A 6,636-nucleotide genomic window follows, 5' to 3' on the forward strand; every position below is an offset into this window, starting at 1 on the left:
AGTACTTTGGCCACCTCCTGCGAAGGGTTGACTCATTGGAAAAGATTGTGATGCTGGGAGGGATTAGGGGCAGGAGGAGAAGGGGACGACAGAGGATGAGATGGCTGGATGGCATCACTGACTCGATGGACGTGAGTCTGAGTGAACTCTGGGAGTTGGTGATGGACAGGGAGGCCTGGCGTGCTGTGATTCATGGGGTCGCAAAGAGTCGGACATGACTGAGCGACTGAACTGAACTGTACTGTTTTCCATAGTGACCACACCTATTTACATTCCCTACAAGAGTGTATGAGCAGGGACCTTCACTTTTAACCAGGAAGTCAGGGGATTTTTGAGCTATGTGGTATAAGGCCCACATTTTAAATAACACTGTTTCCAGTGTCTTAGTTATCTATAGCTGCATAACAAATTATCCCGAAACTTAGGACCTTTGAAAAATATTGACAGTTATTACCTCACACAATTTCTGTGGGTAGGGAATCCAAGAGCCAGTTATCTCAGGGTCGCTCATGAAGCTTCAGTCAGATATCAGCCAGGGTTGTGGTCTTATCTGAAGATTTGAATGAGACAGGAAGGCCCATTTTCAAGGTGGTAGACTAACATGGTTGGTAAGTTAGTGATGACTGTTGGCAGGAGCTTCAGTTCTTAACAGGTAGACCTCTCCATAAGAATATCCTCTCCTAAAAGGAAGCCCTCTTGCACTCTTGATGGGAATGTAAATTGATACAACTACTATGGAGAACAGTATGGAGATTCCTTAAAAAACTAGGACTAAAACTACCATATGACCCAGCAAACCCATTAGTGGGCATATACCCCGAGAACACCATAATTGAAAAGGACACACGTACTCCAGTATTCATTGCAGCACTATTTACAATAGCCGAGACGTGGAGTCAACCTAGATGTACATTGACAGATGAATGGTAAAGAAGTTGTGGTACATGTATACAGTGGAATATTACTCAGCCATAAAAAGAAATGAATTTGAGTCAGTTCGAGTGAGGTGGGTGAACCCTGAGCCTGTTATACAGAGTGAAGTAAGTCAGAGAGAGAAAAACAAATATATATTAGTGTGAATATATGGAATCTAGAAAAATGGTACTGATGAACCTGTTTGCAGGGCACGAATAGAGATGCATACACAGAACAGAAGTGTGGACACAGTGCGGGAAGGAGAGGGAGGGACGAATTGGGAGAGCAGCGTTGAAACATGTACCTTACCACGTGTAACCTACTTAGCTAATGGGATAGCTGTGTAAAACAGATAATGCATAACACAGTTTGCATAACAGGGTGCTCTGTGACAACCTAGCGGGGTGGAATGGGGTGGGGGGTGGGAGGGAGGTTGAAGAGGGAGGGGACATAGGTATACTTATGGCTGATTTGCCGTGTTGTACGGCAGAAACCAACACAGCATTGTAAAGTAATTATCCTCCAATTGAAAATTAATTATAAAAAATAAGGAAAAAGGCAGATCCTCTCTTGAGCATCTTCACAACCAACATAGTGAGTGGCTTCTTCCACAGCAAGTGGTCCAAGAGAAAGCAAAGTGGATACGGGAATGTCATTTATGACCTGACCTTGAAATTTACATACCATCTTTCTCACAGTAAAAAAAAAAAAATTAAAAAAAAATTATTTATTTATTTTTGGCCGGGTCTTCATTGCTGTGTGTGGGCTTTCTCTAGTTGTGGCGAGCGGCAGCTGCTCTCTAGTTGTGGGGCACCAGCTTCTCTCTGGTGGCTTCTCTTGTTGTGGGGCACGGGCTCTAAGACAGGTGGGCTTCAGTAGTTGTGGTGAACCGGCTTAGTTGCCACTCTGAATGTGGGAATTCCCTGACTAGGAATCGAACCCATGTCCCCTGCACTAGCAGACAGATTCTTAACCTCTGGACCACGAGGAAAGTCCCTCACAATAGTCATCTGGTTACATATGTCCGCTGTATTTAACATGGGATGTGTGAATCCAGGATATATAAGGTCTTTGGGGTCATACCTTGGAGGTTGGCTACTACACTCAGCTTCCCTTCTATGTTGTTCTACGTGTTTGAAACTCTCAGAAAAGACAATTGGAAAAAAACACAGAGTCTCTGCCAGGAAATGAGGCGACTAGTTTAACTGATTGCAGAAGTTAATTCTGCTATCAGTGAAGTCTTTGGGCCTCAGTTTCCTCACCAGTCAGTGAACTGACCTCTGATGGCCTCTTCAGTCAAGATCATTCCTGATTAGCAAAATAAATAATGGTGACTTATAAGATGTTATGATCAGATGTTCTGGGAACCAACGTGCTGAAGTCTTACAGGGCTTCTGTTTGAACGGGAGGAAGTGACTTTGACACTACTGCCATTCTTTGTTACTGGAAAATGAAACAGGAATCTAGTCACTCTTTGACAACAAATACATTCACAGCAGATAGGAGGAGACACACAAAAAAACATAAACAAGTTCTTGGAAACTTTTATGGGCTTGCTGGTTTTAGAAAGTGAATACATGTGAAAGACGAATTGATCAACCACATGAATTAGGTAGTAATTCCCACAATTATTTATTGCAAATTTATTATTTTTATAAAGGATTTATATTGAAGAGCTACCTAGGAATGCTTAAATGTGGGTTTATTGTGACGATCTGAGAGGTAAGGTGAGCTTAAAAACTGGGTTTTAGGGTCTCTCTGGAGATTGGAGATCCTACCAGAAAAGGAGGGTTTGAGTTACAAAGGTTGCAACAATTTAGAGCTGCTGCATAAAGAGAGATACACTTATATAGTCATCTCTTAAAAGTGTTTCTAATTATGAAAGAAATAAATGATCATGATAGAAATTCAGATAATAAGAAAAGCATTCAGAAGAAAATAAAACTTACTACTAACCTACCACAAAGAGAGAACTAGAGTTACCATTTGAGGACTATTGCCTTCCAGCCATTTTTTGACATAGGGACAGTTAAACAAAGATGTCTTCTTACAAATTTGGGTTCATATTTATCCTATTAAATGGCCTGCTTTTTTAATTTTCATGAGCTTCTAATGAATTTTTTTTTTTTTACAAGAAGGAACATCAATTTTGATGCTGTCTTCCCACTGTAGTTTTTAGAATTAATTTATTCCTTTGTCTGTGTTAGGTTTTAGTTGCAGCATAGGAGATCTTTTGTTGCTGCATTAGGGCTCAGTAGTTCTGGCTTGTGCTGACTTGTTTGCCTCCCGGCGTGTGGGATCTTATTTCCCCGACCAGGGATCAAATTCACGTCCCCTGCATTGCAAGGTGGATTCCTAACCACTGGGAGACCATGGAAGTTATACCCCTGTGTTTTGATGATGCTTTTCAAGTTTAAAGCTTTTAAATTTTTTTGATTTTTTCTTATTTTTTGAATAATAATGCACACACATGGCACAAAATTCCCAAGGACAAAAGGTTGCCCTCAATCACACGCTGCCTTATCAGAGGCCAGCAGTGTCTCCAATTTCTTAATTATCTCTATAATTATAAACATTTATTCTCACACATTTAAAAGCATTCTCTTCCATTGCCTTGTACCTTACTGTTTCTGCTTTAACAATGAATCTTAGACCCTCCCTTATCAATACACAAGAGCTGCTGAATTATTTTCTTAGCATATAGTATTCCACTGCATGGGATTAAATTTTTCTAGGTATTTAGATTTCTTCTCATTGTTTATTATTCATAACAATGCTGCAATAAACACCTTTATTCTTATGTGTGTGTGATAAATAGATTACTCTGTAGATCACAGGGTATGCAGATTCGTCATTTTTGTAAATAGTCCAAACTGCCCAGGATGAAGATGGTACCCATTTACTCTCCCACAGGGATGCAGTATCTTTCTTTGAGGCACAGGGACTCAGTAGTTGTGGCACATGGGCTCAGTAGTTGCCACGGGTAGGCTTAGTTGCTCTGCAGTATGTGGAGTCTTAGTTCCCTCACCAGGGATTCAACCCAAGCCCCCTGTATTGCAAGGCAGATTCTTAACCACTCAACCACCAGGGAAGTCCCCTGAAGTGGAAATTTTAATAGAACCTACTTGGTGGGTTTGTTGGGAGGATGGAATAGGACAATGCACACAGGTATTCAGCACAAGGATCTATCTAGCCACTAGCAAATGTTTGGCAAGTGATTTCAACTATTATGTTTATAGACAAAGGAAGTGTGAAACCCAGTGTACTATCAGGACGCTCCATATTTCTCAATTTTAATTTTTAGCAGTGTAAGTATAGTTATAGTGTACATGAACAAAAGCTTTATAATTTTTAGGCTTATAAATGGGTCCTGAGATGAAAAACTTCGAGAATCACTGAACCAGAACATTGATTTCTTTACTAAAGCAGTTGCAATTACTCGCTCTGGAGTTGGGGGAATTGATTACAAGGGAGGGCAAGGTCTCTCTAGCTCCAATATTATCCAGTGTAGTAGCTACTGGTCACATGTGGCCATCGAGAACATGAAAAACAGCTGGTGCAAATGGAGAGGTACTTAGTACAAACATGTGAAAAGTGTTAGTGGCTCATCCATGTCTGACTTTGTGATCCCACGAACTGTATGTTGTTTAAGTTATGTTTCAGTTCAGTTCAGTTCAGTCGCTCAGTCGTGTCCGACTCTTTGCGACCCCATGAATCGCAGCATGCCAGGCCTCCCTGTCTATCACCAACTCCCGGAGTTCACTCAGACTCACGTCCATCGAGTCAGTGATGCCATCCAGCCATCTCATCCTCTGTCGTCCCCTTCTCCTCCTGCCCCCAATCCCTCCCAGCATCAGAGTCTTTTCCAATGAGTCAAATCTTCGCACGAGGTGGCCACAAGTACTGGAGTTTCAGCTTCAGCATCATTCCTTCCAAAGAAATCCCAGGGTTGATTTCCTGTTTAAGTTGGCTTAAAACTCAACATTCAAAAAACTAAGATCATGGCATCTGGTCCCTTACTTTATGGCAAATAGATGGGGAAACAATGGAAACAGTGAGACTTTACTTTTGGGGGCTCCAAAATCACTGCAGATGGTGACTGCAGCCATGAAATGAAAAGATGCTTGCTCCTTGGAAGAAAAGCTATGACCAACATAGATAGCATATTAAAAAGCAGAGACATTGCCGACAAAAGTCCATCTAGTCAAAGCTATGGTTTTTTTCAGTAGTTATGTATGGATGTGAGAGTTGGGCTATAAAGAAAGCTGAGCACCGAACAGATGCTTTTGAACTGAGGCGTTGGAGTAAGACTCCTGAGCGTCCCTTGGACTGCAAGGAGATCCAACCAGTCAATTCTAAAGGAAATCAGTCCTGAATATTCTTAGGAAGGACTGATGCTGAGGCTGAAACTCCAATACTTTGGCCACCTAATGCAAAGAACTGACTCATTGGGAAAGACCTTGATGCTGGGAAAGATTGAAGGCAGGAGGAGAAGGGGATGACAGAGGATGAGATGGTTGGATGGCATTACCGACTGGATGGACATGAGTTTGAGTAAGCTCCAGGAGTTGGTGATAGACAAGGAAGCCTGTCATGTTGCAGTCCATGAGGTCACAAAGAGTCGGACATAACTGAACGACTGAACTGAACTGAACAGAACTGTATGTAGCCCACCAGGCTTCTCTGTCGGTGGAATTCTCCAGGCAAGAATACTGGAGGGGGTTGCCACTCCCTAAGAATGTAAATTATCTCATAAAAATTTTTACATACAAATGATGATATTTTGAACATATTGGGGCAAGTGAAAGATACTGATGAGAGTAATCTACTGTTTTTTTTTTCACTTTAATGTGGCTACTAGAAAATTTAAAATATGGCCTTCCATATATGCTATTGTTAAGTCGCTTCAGTCGTGTCTGACTCTGTGCGACCCCATAGACGGCAGCCCAACAGGCTCCTCTGTCCCTGGGATTCTCCAGGCAAGAATACTGGAGTGGGTTGCCATTTCCTTCTCCAATGCACGAAAGTGAAAAATGAAAGTGAAGTCGTTCAGTCCTGTCCGACTTTTAGCGACCCCATGGACTGTAGCCTACCAGGCTCCGTCCATGGAATTCTCCAGGCAAGAGTACTGGAGTGGGTTGCCATTGCCTTCTCCGATATATGCTATTGGACCGTGCTATACTTGAGACACAGATTTGCCTGACAATCTTGTTTCCACCACTTACACCTGTGTCAAAAACTTATTATTTCTCTGAATTTCTTGAGTTTCCTGGGATGTAAAATGTGGATAATGTAAGTGCGAAGATTAAATATGAATAATGCATGTGAAGTACTTAGCAATGCACTGAATTAAACAATAGGTTTGGTGGTTGTTGATTATTCAAGGTCTGATTAATCTATAGATGTCGTCAGTACGGTCCACACGCTCCTTAAAGGCCCCTCTTCTGCGACCCGTTTCCACTCCGAAGACAAGTTGTGATCCCGCTTTCAGGAGGGAATCGCCCTCTTCACACCGAAAAATAAAAGTTAGCCAGGGTCCCTTTTGCAAATGGGACATTTGTATATAAGAACGGGACCCGAACAAAACTTTAAAACCAAGCGGTCCCGGGCCACCGGGCCTCCCTTAGTAACCGACGCCGACATCCGTTGCTAAGGGGGAAAAGGAAGTACAAGGTTGTGGTCCTTCGACTCTAGTCTTCCGGTGAGAGCCACTTCCGGTTC

Source organism: Bos indicus x Bos taurus, chromosome 17 (genome assembly GCF_003369695.1).
Source record: "Bos indicus x Bos taurus breed Angus x Brahman F1 hybrid chromosome 17, Bos_hybrid_MaternalHap_v2.0, whole genome shotgun sequence".
NCBI lineage: Eukaryota > Metazoa > Chordata > Mammalia > Artiodactyla > Bovidae > Bos > Bos indicus x Bos taurus.